Here is an 18300-nt window from a genome sequence, read left to right as displayed (position 1 = left end):
CCAGATAGTTTTCTGTGGACGTAGGTATATTTTAAAACCAGATTCTGTGAGAAACTAGAAGAGAGTGTAGTAATCCATGGCCACTCATACCAGAACAATTTTTTAAGGACATAGAACAAATATTTTGTCATATAGTTCACCAAAAATAATATGAACTGATACTGTATATTGATGAATACCTTCTAAATGTCAAACACTGTGTATTATTCATTGCTTCCCAAAAGAATCCCCTGAATACTGTTATCATCCACACTTAACAAATGAAGAAGCACATTCAAAAGGATAAATTACCTGCTCCAGGTTGCCCAGATAAGATGCAACAGACCAAGAATTTGAATTCAGGCAGCCTATCCCAGACCCTGGACTCTTAAATACAAATACCAATAGCCAACACTTATATAATTCTGTGGTGTACAAAGTGCTTTACATTTTTGAGACTCATCAAACCCTCACATTGACATTATAAGGTAGGTGTTGAAATTAACCTAATTTTATTGGTGAGATGAAGGAATTACACAGGAGCCATGTAACATGCCCAATGCCCCCCACCTGGTCAATGGCAAGGTCAAGTGGGACCAGAGACTGTTTTAGCTGTGAAGCTCTCTTCTCCATCAGGCCATTCCAAGACCTAGCAAGCTTTCAAAACACACTTCTTCCAGAGGTTCTGCTGGAACTGCATTTTGTTGGTTTTGATTTATATCTTCCTTTTTAAAAGCAAGAAAAGCCATTTTTAAAAAAAGAGGCTTCCCGTAATTATCCTTTTATATTTGCCTCTGCTTTTCCTTTGTGGATGGCAGCTGGCAGCTAAGAGAAAGAATTAAATAAGTGATAGCAGAGGATGAGATGGTTAGACAGCATCACCGACTTAATGGACACGAATGTGAGCAAACTCTGGGAGATAGTGTAGGATAGAGGAGCCTGGTGTGCTGTAGTCCATGGGGTCGCAGAGTTGGAAATGACTTAGTGACTGAACAACAACAATAACAACAAAAGCTTAGGGCAATGCGGATGTTACTGCACACGGGGATTTGGAAACCCCTCCTCATTTATAAGTCCTAAATGATTTCTTGGCAATAAATGAGTGGCCCAGCCTTAGCTATTCCTTAGGATGATATAGCAGGTATTTCTGTATAAATCTGAGTGATCAGGTGCATAACAGGTTTGCTGAAACAGCTGAAAGCTAGGAATCAAATGAGGTAAATTAACTTAAAAATGTGTTCTCTTAGAAGCTCCCTCTCCCTAAATATGAAGAGCAACCAGTGCCAACAATCACACTATAATACAAAGCTGAGAACCTGAGTTAGAGACAATTATACAGATAAATTTGGCCACAGAGGCAGTGGGGGTGGGACAGGGAAAGACAGCTCTCTTTGCAAGCCAGAGTGATAAATTAGGTTGGACATCTACATCAGTGTGTGCTCAGGGAATGCCAGCTAATCTCACTATTAACCTGGGAACCTAGAATTAACCAAGCATAACTCCTTGTATAAACTTCCACATCATATAAAATATCCAGAAGTAAACTGGGAATGTGGTCTGTGCTGAGTTCACTTCTGGAGACCGAATTACAGATGTAGATCAAAGGTTGAGGAAACTCATACAATGAGTGGCTTCTCATGGTTTTAATAACAAGGAGATGGAAACATTGACAACATTCAAAATCAACAAACTGTGGCTTCTATTTATATATTCATCTGATTTTTGTTGTTGTTGCTGCTCTTTTGATTGGACTTCTGTTTCTGGAAACTACTGGTTCCATACCTGTCTCAAGTTATGGAATTCAGATTATGGACTCACAAATAATAAATATCACTTATCAGGCACCTACTAAGTGCCAAGTATTTTTTTAGATGTTATCACCTTTATCCTCCCAACAGCCTTCAATGATCAGTAATTATTATCCTGATTTTTCAGGCAAGGAAACTGAAGCTTGGTGAGCTTGCCCAGGGAGCCAAGTGACTGAGATATAAATGCAGGTCTATTTCCAAAGTACTGAGACTACTGTCTCTAAGAGAATATATTTGAAGAGTACTCTGACTGTGAATCTGCAAAAAAATTATAAAAGCAGTTCTAATCCGAGACAAAACCTAAAGGTATACTTGTATACTGGCTCTAAAATGTTCAGTTTGAAACCAGAAAAATAAAATAAAAAATAAATAATATTTAATAGAATAATATGCAAATATCCTATGATAGCCTATGGAATATTAGGCACCTGTTAAAGAGAATGGGGTAGTGCCATATGTACTGATATAGAAAAAAATCTTCAAATCATATTCAATGGTCAATCAAGTTGTAGAACAGTATGTATGTATGGTGTGATCCAATTTATTTTTTTAAAAGATATGTAAGCATGTACATGTATATTTGGAGAAGGAAATGACAACCCACTACAGTATTTTTGCCTGGAAAATCCCATGGACAGAGGAGCCTTGTAGGATGTAGTCCTTAGGGTTGCAAAGAGTTGGACATGACTTGGTGTCTGAGCATGTGTATTATACAATCATAGGAAAAGAATTGGAAGGATTCATCTGCTTTCCTGGAAAGGATGTGAGAATTTAGAAAGAACAAAGGGGTAATGAAAGGCAACTTTCAAATTTTTCTCTATAAGTTTACCTAAGTGTTTCGATCTTTTATAGTAAGAAAGAACTCATTATTGGTTTATGGGATTAAAAAAAAAAAGGAGTGGACATTGTGACAACCACAGTAAGCTGGCGAGAGTATGTTTGTGTTTTCTTAAACTTCTGGGATATGTTAGTGTACAAGAGATTTTCTCTTTTAGAAGTCTGTTAAATCCTTTCAATTCCCACCCCTTTCCCAACCTTTAGACAATTTCTTCAGTTCAAGCATATTCCAGCCATGGATGATTAAAACTTCTTTCAGATAAGAGTCTTGGTTTTGTTCTGTGACATGTTACAGGAACATCAACAAACAATAATGAAAATCAGTAAGTTTAGGATCTTTGTTTAGCCATTTCATAAACTAAATGTACCATTTGGGAACATCCTCTTGATGAGTCTAGTGGCCCCCAGCCCAGGCAAGAGCATGTGGGGACTCATTGACCAATGTTCCGTGACTTCTGCGTGAGAATATTAGCAATTCGCTTGAGGACCTGAAAGCATCCGTGTGATCGTCTCAGAAGAGACTCGAACTGGAAAAGGAGGTAGAACACAGGACGGCTTCCCAGAAGGAGATCCAGGGCCTAGAATTCACCACCCTGGATAGTCACAGAATCCGTAGTCATGGGCCTCAAGCCAGGGAAAATGTACTTCGTGGGCACATCCCAGCACCCAGTCAGCACTTGTGGGACACAAAGAAGCTAGTACCATCTTGCATTCACCAAAAAAGAAAAAAATGTGACATTTTCTAGTTTTAGAAACAGCTAATCCCAGACCTGTCTATCGTGTTGTCCAAGTGACAGTTCAAATGGACTAAAAGATAGCTGGAATGATCAGGCAGCCAGGGCCACTGTCTCATTATTTTGATAGTGCAAACATGGCCTTTAATAGCACCTTGTCATCATCATATTTGTCTCAGGAACATTAGATGCTGATGGCTATTAGTTTGCATTTTAAAAATATGCCTGGATATCTGACAAAGTTTATATACAAATTAAAATAATAACAAGAATTCAGGCCGGTGGCTTGTCCTGCAATCGTCCAGGGCAATATTATAACCTATGATGACATTTTCCCCATTGTTAGTTCCCAAAGCTACAGGACAAAATCTCCATAATAATAGCTTCTTCTGCTTTTAAAATGTGAAATATTGAAACAAACAAATAGAACACACCGTATCAGATACACTTCCACAACACACACAGAGGCTGCTTAGGTTTTTAACCTCAGGGATAAAGACATATGAAAATATCTCATTCTTAACAATTCTAACACATCATGCTTATTACCCCCCTAAATTTGGCTTTTGTTTGGGTTGCTAATTATATTTCCTTCTAATCTGCAATTATCAATTTGCCCATCCTGTTTTACTTTATCCTATTATCCATGTAAGTATCATCTATTTAAGATTATTATCTCATGTAGAGCCACCATCAGCAGTATTTTTGCATTGCAGGCCAAAGGGAAAGTGCTTGAGGAAGAAAGGGGGTGAAGATGGAGGTACTCAGATAGGCAGTGGTTCCAATGTAAGTGGTTGCAGTTGTAAGACTGCATTGATGTGACTTCCCTCTGCTCCTGCCAGTCTGGTGGAGGTGGCCCAAGACAGTATAAAGAAGCAAAAGCCTACGAAGACATGTGGCAGATGGTAAACCACATGGGGACCAAGCAGCATCATGAGCCAGTGGGCAAGAAAGGGCATCCTCAGTGCCCCCTTGGATGCAGTTGCTGTCCTCTGACAAGGAGACCAGGCCCTGCCACTCTTCTCTGTTTTGTTCAGGGCTCAATGGTGTGCCATGCAGCAGAGGCTTGTTAAAATATATATGACAATGGTAAATACTGATTACAACAAAGTGCTGCGAAGCCAAGCCTATTAACTCACCTTGAGGCTCTTGCCCTGATGGAGAAGCCAGGCAGAACAAATGGGCCTGTAATGCTCCAAGCCGAAAGCCCCCAGTGGGAAGACTTTGTGACCAGCATGTGCGGAGGAATTAACTACACACTCCCTTTAATGTTCATCAGAATTGAACACCACTACTTTACAGCACTTTAGCATTGCTGGGCCCCTTAGAGTCTTTCCAATTATGCTAGTGGGGAGGTGACTGGCCCATCCACAGTCCCCATGGTGAGACTGTGGAAACAGAACTTAGCAACAGAGGCCTGGGGCCCCTGCGTCCCCGTCCTAATGAGCTGCATCGTTCGCTCCATTCGTCCAGTCTGTGACCCGGTGCTCCTAGTGTTCACTTCCTGTACTCGTTCTGGAACAGAGAAGCAGCGTGGTCACATAGCCAACTCTGGGAGCACAGTGTGTATAGCCTTGTATTTCTAGTTAAAAAGCAATAAATCTTAAGGCAGGTAATGAATTCCATTTTGAATAATCTCATTATGGACATCTATTCAAAGAGTCTATATAGCACAAGCAGGATGACTGGAAAACCCAGTATAATGTGCTGGCTTTTTTCCCTGTGCCAAATTAACAGTGAAGGCCTCTTAAAAGGATGCTTCATTTGGGCTGTCTTATTATCAGAAATATTATACAAGTTGGAATCGGGGCCTGAGTGCAGTCACACTGCTGAGATAACTCCTACTGTTGGATCAATGGCTGGCAGGAATCCACCATTAAAGGAGCTCTGAGCAGCGATGCAGGCTCCTACCCAAAACCCCAGTGTGCTGTTCTCTGCTGGAGCCTAGAAGATGAAGAATGAATAGGGGAAAGAAAGTCTAGGGAGGTATTTTCTAAGATTATCTTTCAGGATCAAATAAGGTGTATTGTGCAGGATCGGTTATAGTCAATCCATCCTATACACAATGATCAAATTGTTCTTTCCAGAACCTAATGAATTATGTCACCACTCTATAACCTTCAGCTGCTGCCCATTACTATCTTAAAAACTTTAGGTTTCTCACCCAGAAATTAAAAGGGTTTACCAACATTTACATACCCATGCCCATCTTGTTAAACCCTGGTCTGATTCATTAATTAGCCATGGGGTGAGGCCTGAGAGTCAGCATTTGTAGTAAGCATCCAAGTGATGTTAGTGTTGTAAATGAGGCTGTGGACCACACTTGGAATAGCAAGGCTCTAGAATATTGATTCTCCCAACTTTGACCTGCATTCGAACCGCCAGAGAGCTTCCCAGGTGGCGCTAACGGTAAAGAACTCGCCTGCCAGTGCAGGAGACCTAAAAGACTTGGGTTCAATCCCTGGGTCAGGAAGATCCCCTGGAGGAGGGCATGGCAACCTACTCCAGGACTCTTGCCTGGAGAATCCCATGGACAGAGGAACCTGGCAGGCTACAGTCCATAGTCAAAAAGAGTCGGACATGGCTGAAGCAACACAGCACACAGAATTATAAGAAAATGTTGTTAAAACTGAAATTCTGCCCCCACCTTGCAAGAGTTTCTGAATTAGGGGTCCGGAGTAGGGCCTGAAAATGTGCATTTCTTATGAGTTTCAGGTGATATTGATGTTCCTGGTCCAGGAGCCACACTGTGAGAACCACTTCTCAAGGGTACCAGTTCTCAAACCTGACTGCACATTTATACTATGTACTTAAAAATATGAAGCTTCAAAGACATACTGATTCCCAGCTCTACCACCAGACAAATGAAATGAGAATCTCTGGGAATGCAGCCCCAGTGTCAAAATCATTATCAACTCTAAGTGATTTTTAATATGAATTGAGAATCCCTGCTCTAAAACATGGCTTCCAAAATAACTTTCCATACAGTGTCCAGACAGGAACACAGGATGCCATGCTCATCCTCAGTGTAGCTTCTGGTACTCTAACTTTTCAGAATTTGGCTTAAATGGCCTTTTTTCTCTCTGAAATACCTTCTATATCGACCATCAAAACTCCATCTGTCTTGCACGGTTTACCTCTAACCCTATCTCTTTTCTGAAGCCTTCCTGTAGGTCAAAGGCCAGCTCAAAGGCATCATTTCTTGAGCTTCTTAAATACATTGCTTTCTAATTCCAGTCACGTTTGAGATTCTTACCAACCTCACCTTGGGCCTTCCCCCTTCCTGTCCCAACAGCCCTCCTGAGAACTTCTATCGGAAACTTGTGCCAGCAGTGGGGTTTTTCTGTGTATCCATTGGTCTTCCCCCGCAGCTTCCAAGTGCCCTGCAGGTAGGAGCTGGGTCTGCATCATCCTACTTGTCTCTCCCAAAGCTCTGGGGGTACACTGTCCTACCCTAGCTGCCACTCGGTACCTATGAGTTGTTCTGCGTGTGCACCTCTATAGATCGTGACATCTGTGTTCCCTCACAATATTGTTATTTGTGTCCTTGTCTTAACCTTTCCTACTAGTTTAACCTTCTTGAGGGCAGGGACTGTGCCATACACGCCTTTATGTCTGCCTCGCCCCCACCCACACACTCCTCTGGGTTCTTGCTACTCAAACTGTGGTCCACAGACCAGCAGCATTGGCAACATCTGCTGCTCCTTAAAATGCAGACACCTGGGCCCTACCTGCTGCTGCTGCTGCTGCTAAGTCCCTTCAGTCGTGTCCGACTCTGTGTGACCCCATAGACGGCAGCCCACCAGGCTCCCCGTCCCTGGGATTCTCCAGGCAAGAACACTGGAGTGGGTTGCCATTTCCTTCTCCAATGCATGAAAGTGAAAAGTGAAAGTGAAGTCGCTCAGTCGTGTCCGACTCTTAGCGACCCCATGGACTGCAGCCTACCAGGCTCCTCTGTCCATGGGATTTTCCAGGCAAGAGTACTGGAGTGGGGTGCCATTGCCTTCTCCGGGGCCCTATCTAGACCTACTGAATTAGAATCTGCATTTTAACAAGAGCCTCAGGTAATATGTGTACACACTAAAGTTTGAGAGGCACTGCTTTAGAAGGTAAAATAGTTAAGAGAGTGGGTTCTGATCTGAGCTTTGAAGCCTGGGATCTTGAGTGAGTTATGTCTACCACACCAGTTTCCGCATCACTAAATAAGAATCTTCATCTCATAGCGATAGAGGGAGCTTTACACATGTAACGTAAATAATTAAATCGTGTCATGTCAGTAAAACCCTCAGAACGTTATAAGCCCTCAATGACACAGTATGAACTATTATTCCTCAATTAAAAATGGTTAACTTTAATTGATTTTGAACTGCCACCCAGAATAGATAAGAAAATGAAACACAATTCTGCATGGATTTCAGAAACATGAAATGTAAAAGGCAATAAATAAAAATATTTAAAAAGAAAGAAAAAAGAAACCGTTTAGCAAATGCTAAGACGCATATCAAATCATTCCTGTGTTGAACCCTAAGCAATGCAGCGGCTGGAGCCTTTAAATGTACCATCCCCTAATTTTATGCTGTGTCACCAGGTTTTCCTCTACTGCGCAATTCTTTCAGGCCGCCTTTATTCTGTTCTACCTAAAGAACAACTTTGTACAGAGCATTTTGTTTCTCAGACAAATCTCTTGTTGCTGTGGCGATTGCCTCAGCAGCCATAAAATGTGCGGCTTGCTTGGCTGAAACGTATGCACACACTGCCCCCTAGGGGATCTACTCTGTCATGACCCTCAAAACCAAGAAAAACCTCTGGGCATGGGGGGTGGGTGAAGTTGGCTCAGAGGGAAAGGGCTGATCCTCTGACTGTGACAGTCTGTAGAACGTTGAAATTACTCCTGGGCCAGCATGAATGTTAAAGAATAATCTAACACCACGGTGGGGCTCACTAGGATTTGTGAAATAGAATTTGATACATATGACCTGGGTTTCATTCCTTCAAATGTTAGGAATAAGGGCATTGACTTCAATGAACATCTGAAATGGCAACCAACCTTTGAAGTGAAAACTTAACTACACAGTATTTACTGAATGAAAATGATACATTTATACCGCACAACAAAGTCACCAGATCAAGACGTTGGGAGAATAGGGTAGAGTTGGCAAATGACGAAATGCATTCCCCAAATAATTATTGAGAGGCTACAGGTACCAGGCATGGTTGTTGGGGACTTGGTGGTTCTCACTGAATCAGAGATGAAGATCCCTGCTCTCATGGATCTGGAATTCTAATTAATTTCAGGAGTATGCCTCTTGTCTCCCTGCTGTCTCCTCTTCGGTGGTTCCAGGAGATGCTGAAAGAAAGACAAGGGCAGTCAGTGTGCCATGAGTACTTCAGAGGCAGCTCACAGGCAAACCCTCTCTCCTTGTGACCTAATAGGGGTTTTCTTTTTCTTTCCTATTTGTTTTCTTCTTGTTCATTTTTTTGTTATTGGTTGTTTTGATGTAGTATGAGTATCACATACAGTTGACTCCTGAACAACTGTGAACTGTGTATGTAATATATACAGGGAGGGCCAAATATATATTACACAGGGATTTTCGACTGCATGGACTGTGGGTGCCATTAACTCATGCTGTTCAGGGATCAATTGTATACATATCTATGGATTCATCAGTAGATAGGTAGGTAGGTAGATATCTTTACCGGGGAATGTGCTACAGCACATCATGGAATCTGATCCTTGTCTTAGGCCTGGAGTTGGGAACAGAGAAGAACTTTAAGAAATCTCCTTGGTGGCTCAGTGGTCAAGAAGCTGCCTGCCAATGTAGGAGACACCAGTTCGATCCCTGCTCTGGGAAGATCCTATATGCCACGGAACAACTAACTCCGTGCGCCTCAACTATTGAGCCTGTGCTCTAGAGCCCAGGAGCCACGCGCAACTGCCTAGCCCGAGTGCCACTCCTACTGAACCCTGAGTGCCCCAGAACACATGCTCCACAAGAGAAGCCACTGCCATGAGAAGCCCATGCAGTGCAACTAGAGAGCAGCCCCTGCTCGCCACAACTAAACAAAAGCCTATGCAGCAAGGAAGACCCAACACAGCCCAAAATAAATAAATAAATACAATTATTAAAAAAAAAAAGAAACCTCAGTGGAAGGAGTGCCATGAGGCAGTCAGCAGAATCAGACTGACTTCTGCTAAGATGAGGCCCCACCAAATTCACCAGCAACTGGGGTGCAAAGGCCCTGTTTGAACCCACAGACCTGGTGTGTCAGGACTCTGTACCACCTCCCGGTCGCCTCCACTGCCTGCTGACAGTCCGTAATTCCCTCCTCATCACCACTTTGGAGAGGCATTGGCTATGCCCCCTCGCTGCGACTGTGCCATGGAGGTGGCTGGAGTCCCTTTGCCTGCCAGGTTGCTAGGGGCCAGGTCTGCAGTGACTACTGAACCCTTGCCTGGAGCCCTTCCGGAAACAGTGCTCCAGCAGACAGGGGGGTCTGAGGGTATATCATCCAGCCCAGGGTGGTCTCACATGCTCAGCACCCCTCCCACCTTTCCCTAGAGGCTCTTGAGGTCCGTGTCCTTCCTCTTCCTCCAAGGCTCTCTGGTGCCAGGATTGAGAAGACTCAATGAAAGAATGTCTTCCTCCACACAGTTCTCAGTTTAGATTCATTGCTGAGCTCACATGCCCTTCCCATCAACTAATGGATCACTCTGATCCATTAATTGCATGCCCGGTGTCCTGCTGCATGGTATCCTGCCTGTCCTGTCCTCTGCAGAGTCTCTCTAGTACTGTGTGCGCCACATGGTAAGGCACTCAGTAAGGAGATGGGATAGGGACTGTCCAGGGAGCACTGGCTGTGCATGCGGTACTGTTCATTTCTTGTTTTAATTCATCCTCATGCAACTCCCATTTTTTTCTAGCTGAGAAACAGCAGTCATACAGAGCCTAAGTAACTAGTTCAATACCATCTAGCTGTACGTGGTGAGGACAGAATGGAAACCAAGGAGTCTAACTTCAAAGCCTTTGTCCACTATGCTTTGCTATTTCCCTCGGGGTCAGGGTCCCTATTTGAGACCTTCCTGACTCCTTGTTTGGGAAGAAAAACTGATAATTCATTTATTAGGGAAACTTCCAGCAATGTAGGAGTTGAGGGTTAATCCTGCATTCAAGAATTCTTTCTCATTTCTTCTATCCTTCCTTCTTGGACTGGGGTCGCAGCATTTCTTCCCAGCTCTGCCTCTAGATCAATACAGCCTATCAGGACGCTCTCCTCCTCTCCTCAAAGGCAAATACCAACTTTCAGCTTTGGCTTCTTGGTACAAGACTGAATATGAGCTCTGCAGCAAACCAGGTGCCCCAGGAACCAGCTGTGGGAATTGTTCCACGACCAAACACTTTATATGCCTGTCAGTGGTTTCCTAACAAATGGCTTCGTGGAGACCTCTCTCTTCCAGGTCAGCCGCTGCGTGTCCACCCCAGGCTGCTAGAGGCCTGGTTCCTACACTCTTTCCTGCTCTGGGAAATGGCACCGAAACCCTAATGAGCCTGGAGGAAGTCAACCAGACAGGAAACAAACCCACTTGGGTGTGTGGGCTTGTGGAAGAATTTTGGGAGACCTTTTATCCCTTGGGAAGACACGTTTGATACAGTCATGACCAGCAATTCTTCACCCTCTCATTGGTGGGGGAGGCAGGTGGGGATTGATTTCCAAATGAACTTTAAGTTGAGGGAACAGGTAGGGTGTGACTCTGAGAGGCTACTTGACAAGGGCTGGTGGTGATGTAAGAGAAGCTTTGGTCAGGATTTCCTGGGGCAAGGGCAGAGCCAAGGAACTTTATTTTTAGATGGTATTGATATTTTTAGTGAAAGTTCAACAGCGTCTCCATTTTAGGGGGTGGGCTGGAGGGCGACGGGATGATTTCCTGTAGTTAGTCATTTCCTTTTTGCTGGGGAAGACATTTAGCTGTGCTGCTATGTCACAGGAAGTGCCTGGTGATGGTAAACATTACTGACATAATGGGAACTTACACTGCTGGCCTGTCAGAGTACACGTATTCCTTCCTGGACCCTTGGCCAGGTGAGGGGAGATGCTTCCTGTTTTTTGGCTCTAGGAGGAACTTCCAAATTCTGAGAGCTGCCTGGAGAATAAATCACAAGGACTGCTGGGGTAAGCAGCCAGGGCACAGACACCGGAAAGTGATTTGGTGGCAAGGATCACTGGATGCGCCCTGGCGGCTCCCGGAACTGCTGAGTCGTCATGCCCTCGTATGAGGCATCCGTGGAAGCCAAGTGGGTTTGTTTCCAAAATCATAAAGCAGTCCTACTTTGAAACTTGCTTGTTGGCCAGAGATGCCCTCAGTGCCTGGATCTCATCCATTCCTAAATTCCTTCAGCACGTCCTACTGATTTCACCTCTGAAATCTCTTCTGACTCTGGTTACTCTGCTCTAGCTCTGTGATGTCACTGACATCTATCATCTCTTGTGCAGATGAGTAAAATCTCTGCTCTGCCTGATGATGATCTCTTCCATAAGGTTCTTCCTCTACGGTGCGGGTAGGTGCAGTGTTAGGACACCCACAGCAGCTTTGTCACTCTTTCCCTTCTCCCTAATCCCTAGTAGACAGTGCTAATCAGTCGTGGCACTTTAAGTACTAAGCCCAGGCATGAGTGACCACATAGTCTTTCTTAGCATTGTCTTTCCTGCTCTCATGACCAGTCAATTGGAACTGGCATTTGACACAAAGTCAATTTGCCATCTTGGTGCTCATGTTATCTTCCTAAAAATGAAATCCAATTGTGTCTCATCCCTGGTGTGAGGTTTCTTCTGTCTCTCTAGTGTCTTCAAAATGAATTCAAACTCCTTGGCCAGGGTATGGGGGCCTTTCACATCTCACGTCTCCCTAATTGTGTAGGCTCATCTTCTCACCTCTGCTCCACCACCTTCCCTCACCCCTACACACAGAGGCCAGGAACTTCTCATTCTTTCCCAAATACACCGTGCTCTTGCAGGCTTCTTGGCCTTGCACAAGGTGCCCCTGCTTTCGAGATTTTCCTTTCTCCCTTCTGTGAACTCTCACTTGTTTCTTCAAACCCTCAATGCTCTTCCTTTTAAGGTTTTCACGATTTCACTAGTCAAAATCAGTGCCCCCTCCTCTGTGTTCTCATGGGCTTCTCTTTTTACCTCTATTAGAGCATTTGTTATTATAAAACATGCTGTATATATGTTATACTGTGGTTATAATAGTCATGCCTTGGGATCTGTGGGCCAGGAAACGCCACATCTGTGAAGATCCCCATAGTCATGTTCAGGTCTGTAGTCAGCCCTCCATACCTACTGTTCCACATCTTGGGTTCAGCCAACCACAGGTCATGAACTACTGTAGTATTTATTGAAAAAAATCCATGTACAAGTGGACCTGCACAGTTCAAATCCATGTTGCATGAAGATCAACTGGAATAGTATGTGTTATAATTATGGTCAGATATTTGCTTTTTCATTCAACACATTTATTGATCACCTTCTATGTGTTGTGTTAACAACAGATAAATTAATACACAGAACAGATGTTTAATAGTATTTACTGAATGAATCATTCTTAATCTAAGATAACTTTAGCCTTTGTATCTTTAGCTTCCTCTAAAATCCTAGGAGTCTGTAAGTAAGACTTAAATTTTTCCTTAAGTCATAAGGATTTGTGAAAATAAGTATTTTTACAGCTTTATTTTTACAAATATGAACCCAGATAAAGAATTTCACATGAATGTATGTATGATTACATAATTTGAATCATATTTCTCTCTCTTTTTGCTTGCCTTCCCCTCCTCACTGTATACATTGACATCTCTAGGATGACCAACCATCCTAGGGTACTTGCTGCTGCTGCTGCTAAGTCGCTTCAGTTGTGTCCAATTCTATGCGACTCCACAGACAACAGCCCACCAGGCTCCCCCGTCCCTGGGATTCCCCAGGCAAGAACACTGGAGTGGGTTGCCATTTCCTTCTCCATCCTAGGGTACTTAAGACTGTCCCAATTTCAGCAGAAAACCCTCCGGTCCTAAGAAAACCAGAATGATTGGTTACCTTCACTCTCTACACCCCTATATTTCTTTCCTGAGTTATCAATGTAAAAAATCTAAAGTATACTCGTCCATATTTTTCTCTGTATTAATATAGTATAGGTTATATGCTCTAATCTATTGTATAAGTGCTTCCTCATTCTGACTTGCCCATGAAATCAACCAGGTCAACTGATAAACAACCGTAAAGTGAACCAACCAGAGCTGTGATACTCTGTGTTGTGAATATTTTATGCCATTTTGGCTATTTTCTTGTTGATGAACATTTATTTTATTTCCAGAGGGTATTTTTGGTCACTTTGAATGATGATGACACATAGGTATGCATACAGGCCCATACAAATATCTTCATGTATTGGTGCTTTTGTTTCTATTAAACAAATTTTCAAGAGTAGAATTGCTGAGTTGAATAGTAAATGTAATTCCAATTTTTATAATTATTGCTAAATTGCTTTCCTAAACAGCTGTAACACATCACATTTCTGCCATTGTATGTACAAATACTCCTTGCATTTCATCCCTACCAGCCCACATCACTTGGCATGATGATTCTTACTAATTTGTCCATCTGATGGTTATAAAATGGCATATCATTGTTACTTTAATTTGCATTTCCATAACTAGTAGTGAATTTGAGCACTTAAAAAATGCCTTTGGCCATTTTAGATGTTCTTCAGTGATTTGTCTATTTGTATCTTTTACTGACTTTCTCTCAGATTGTTTGACTTATTCTTGACAATGTTAAGATTTTGCATGTTATAGACACCACCTCTTTTAAATCTGGTACAAACATCTTTTTTTTCATTCTGATATTTGTTTGTGATTTTTATTGGGTCTTTCACCATACAAACACTCTTGACTTTTATATATTCAAATATGCCTATTCTCGTATCTAGCTTCTGAATTCCTAATATAGGTTAGGAAGTTCTTCTCAGCCCATAGGTTATATGTGTGCATGTATGTTAAAGTCGCTTTAGTCGTGTCCAACTCTGTGACCCTATAGATGTAACCCACCAGGTTCCTCTGTCCATGGGATTCTCCAGGCAAGAATACCAGAGTGGGTTGCCATGCCCTCCTCTGGAGACTTCCCAACCCAGGGATCGAACCTGCATCTCTTACATCTCCTGCATTGGCAGCCATATTCTTTACCACTAGTGCCACCTGGGAAACCCCATAGGTTATATGGTCTCCTACATTTTCTTGAAATATTTTTTATGTTTCATATTAAATTCTACTATTTTTTATCTCGTGTGTTTTAATTGGCCCATGGCTGATTCTTCTCTGGTTTCTGATCTGATTGTTTCAAGTGGTGCTAGACCTTCCACATTCCCTGGAAGACGGGTCATTGCTAATATTCTCCCAGGTATCCAGAACTCCAGGTGAGTCTCTTTGCCCAAGCCACCTCCCTTCTCTCGCCCATTCCCATACACCTTTGACTATGTCTCAAACCCCAAATCTAATATTCATTGATCTCTTTCAACAGTGCAAATGCTCTACTCCAGGTTGCTAAATCACCTTTGTGCCAATACAACCACAATAGTTTAGGAACACAAATTGTGGTAAAATACTGATTTTTAAATTTTGGTCACTTAACTTCTATCCTCCCCCTCATGTAAAAAACAGTGTTCTGATTTTCCTTCCAGGAGACTGCTCCTTTACCCACACTCAGTCTTGGGCTTCCCTGTAGAGTGGCCTCTATCTCCAGATCCAGGACTGGAATAAGAGGCACATTCCTAAGCCATTCAGTACATGATGTTACTCTGGCCATCATGATGGCTCAAGCCAATGAGATACAGGAAGATATTTTGCCATGGTTTCTGGGAAAAAGAAGCCCTGCCTTGTCTTTTTCCTGCTTGTAATACATAGAGAATGATACAGTACTGAGATATGCTGGCAGTTACCTTGGCACCAACCAGCCTGATCACAGAGCCAAGGAAGTGGAGCCTAGAAATAAAAGGTGAGAACCTGAGTCCTGACCCCATTGTCTGAGGGCTGAATCAAGCTGCGTAGAAGTGGATCCATCTGACTGTTCAAGTGCCTGAACTAATGAATTTCCTGTTTTTTTTTTTAAAAAAAAGCTATTTTAGATCAGTTTTTCCACCTCCCATAATTAAGAGTTTTGACACACAAGACTTTTCTTCTTAGTTGTGGTGATTTAGAGGGAGCTTCTAAAGGAACTTCCCATTGTCACGTTGCTTGTTGTCATGTGTGGGGGAGGGTCTCAGCTTGGAGGGTCACGTCCATCACAATGACTGAGATAACCAGGCACATAGTGAACTACCCTGTATGTGTCTGCACAAGGGCCAAATCACATCGTGGGAGAGAAGTCCACTTGAGGGTGAGAAAGCCTGGGTAGGGTTGGGGGTGACTCTGGGAATACAATGAGGCTGTCCCTAGTCCCCCGTGTTGGAGTCTTCAGAGAGTAGGAACTGTGAATGAAAGTGGAAAGAGTTCTTCACTGCGACTTCTGCAAGACTGCATAGTAGTGTGGTCTCTGTGCAGCATTTGACACAGCTTTGGGGACCTGACACTTCCAAGGTCTGAGAACACTAGGGTAGTTGAAGAGGAGGGGAGTGGCAGCCATGGGGCTCTTGGGGGCAACACTGTCTTGTGGGAATCAGGAGGTGTTGCATTGATACAGTGCGACTGGCTGGCATGGAACTCAGCAGCACTGGCAGTGGTACCAACAAGCACAGCAGCGCCAGCAGACTCAAGGCTGCCCAGCCCTGGGAGGCCAGAGTAAAGAGGAGGTCAAGGCAGTGGATGCGGGTGATAACTGCTGGGACCTCTCAGGTGGGCACATGTTCCATTCCCCATGGAGACACCATGAAAAACTGGAGTCGGGGGTGAGGTGGGGAGTGTGAGGGGACCGGAGATCCTACACTGAGAGTTGGGAACCAGATCTTGCAAAATAAGTCACTGTCATAATGTATAATAGAAGGTCAACCACACTGTGATTTTGCTCTCTGAGGCTGCTGGTGGTGCCATGCTTGTTTTTCTCTTGTTTGCCTTCCCTTCTAAATGCCTGCCTTCCCTATAAGAGAGTCTTTGCTGATGTCTGCTAAGTCAAGCTTGCTTTCTGTATTTCCATAATTTTTGAACTCTTGGTTCTTAATGATTTCCATGCTTTCTGTAATTTGCTAACGTGTCTCCCTGACTACACTCTGAGCAACCTAGGCTCATATTTTATGATCCTTGAATTGAGCATCATAGAAAATGTTTGTCAAATTACCACCTCGGTGTGTGCATGTCTCTGTGTGTATTTCTCTAACTCAGTCTCAGAGGTAGAAAATATTTAGAGCCAGAGTCTGGTTGAACTGCTACCCCATTTCATCTGTAAGATTTTTGAGGGTTCAATAGTGAATTTTCTTGTTTCTGCTTTCCTGGAAAAATCACAGTGTCTCTGGTTATTTTTCTAAACGAGAGGGGATATGGCTAGAAATTGAGGGCAGCTGACTAGGCATTTTGATTTGGTGACCTTAATCTCCCATGCCAGAATCAATCTTTCTTTTGTGAGGACGATCTAGTTGAGAAAGAGTTAATACTTATGCTCCTTCTCGAACAAATTGCCTCATTCAGGAAGGAAAAAAAAAATTCTCCTAGAAAATTGGATGGTAGTGTATTATTCCCCCTCAGATCTGTGGATTAATGTATGTGGGGAGGGCATCCAAGTGGAAAAAAATGTAATATCACTGTATTTGAGGGCAGCACTCGCTCTTTCACACCACCTCAATTACAGGTCTCTTTATCACAAGCATCAGATGATGTGTGTCTTGCTGCCTACTTCACTTAAGCCTATTACAATTTTTTTTTATTAAATACTTGAGAGCTCTTTAGAATTAAGATACACTTGCATTGGCATTGACTGAATCAGCTCTCTTATCCTTCTCTCACCCAAATACTGGCAATTGAATTCTTTAAGACAAGGAGGACCTTAAAATATTATCTCTTATTTTATAGCCTTACCATAAAAAAGTAAGTTTTATGTAGGGAAGACACATGGGCTTGTAAACTAAATAAACATGTATTTTTCTTTAAAAAAGATTCACAATTTATGATTCTTGTTGAAAAAGATAAATATTAGGCTTAGTAAGCCAAGAGTGAAGTTACTGAATATTAAATAAAAAAAAAAATCTTTGAGGTGTGAGTGCTCACTTTCCTTGATCATTTAAATAGCCCTGGATGCCTTGTAGAGAACTTTGAATGCATTCTTCATTACTAGTGACAGTTTCATGAAAGCAGATATTTTTTATTTAACAATCTGTCTCTCTCTCCTGCATGTTCTTTATCTTCCACCACAAAAGGCTGAGGGCAAATTTAAGTTTTTACAAGGTGACTAATAAAATGAGAGACCTGAGATTTTAGGACCTTGGTTTTTCCTTGAAGATCGTTGATCTGGAAGTCCTAAGGACACTGGCTGGAGGATGTGTCTGCCATAAGGAAATGGATGAGGAGTCATTATCACCTCCAGGAGGAGCTTCAGTTATTGATCTTGGGTTCCTGAACATTTCAATCAGAGTAAACAGCTTGGTGCCATCTCAGGTGTGTGAGCGCCACAACCACGATGGCAGGTAGGACCCTGTGATGCCAGGCAACTACTGGTCTTAAGAATTATGACGTCACAAACATAAAGTGGGACTTGCCCATGGGGACGGTGAAGGAGGGGATCAGAAGAAACACAGAGCAGGGCTTTGGCCGACATGGTGCTCTTAGATGCTCCTTCCGTCTGGGCAGGAAGTGTGTAACCTACTGTCTGAACTGAAAAATGTTTTCCAAAGATGCTTTAAATTGTGCTGTGTTCCTGTGTATGCTTATGAGCTGTTTCTCAGGCTGCAGCATCTTCTTAATCAAGGAGCGTCT

At 42.9% G+C, this 18300-nt stretch overlaps 1 long non-coding RNA gene across 1 annotated transcript; it reads right to left on the bottom strand.

Annotated features, from left to right (window-relative positions):
• Window positions 1–8434: 8434 nt before the first annotated feature.
• Window positions 8435–18023, bottom strand: LOC133235699 (uncharacterized). The gene is made up of 2 exons (XR_009732627.1): window positions 17794–18023; window positions 8435–8705 (listed from the first exon to the last, which is right to left on the bottom strand). It is a non-coding gene; the product is annotated as an uncharacterized LOC133235699 (long non-coding RNA).
• Window positions 18024–18300: the final 277 nt, after the last annotated feature.

This window comes from Bos javanicus, chromosome 2, assembly GCF_032452875.1.
Source record: "Bos javanicus breed banteng chromosome 2, ARS-OSU_banteng_1.0, whole genome shotgun sequence".
Taxonomy (NCBI): Eukaryota; Metazoa; Chordata; class Mammalia; order Artiodactyla; family Bovidae; genus Bos; species Bos javanicus.
This window is presented reverse-complemented; position numbering and strand designations above follow the sequence as displayed.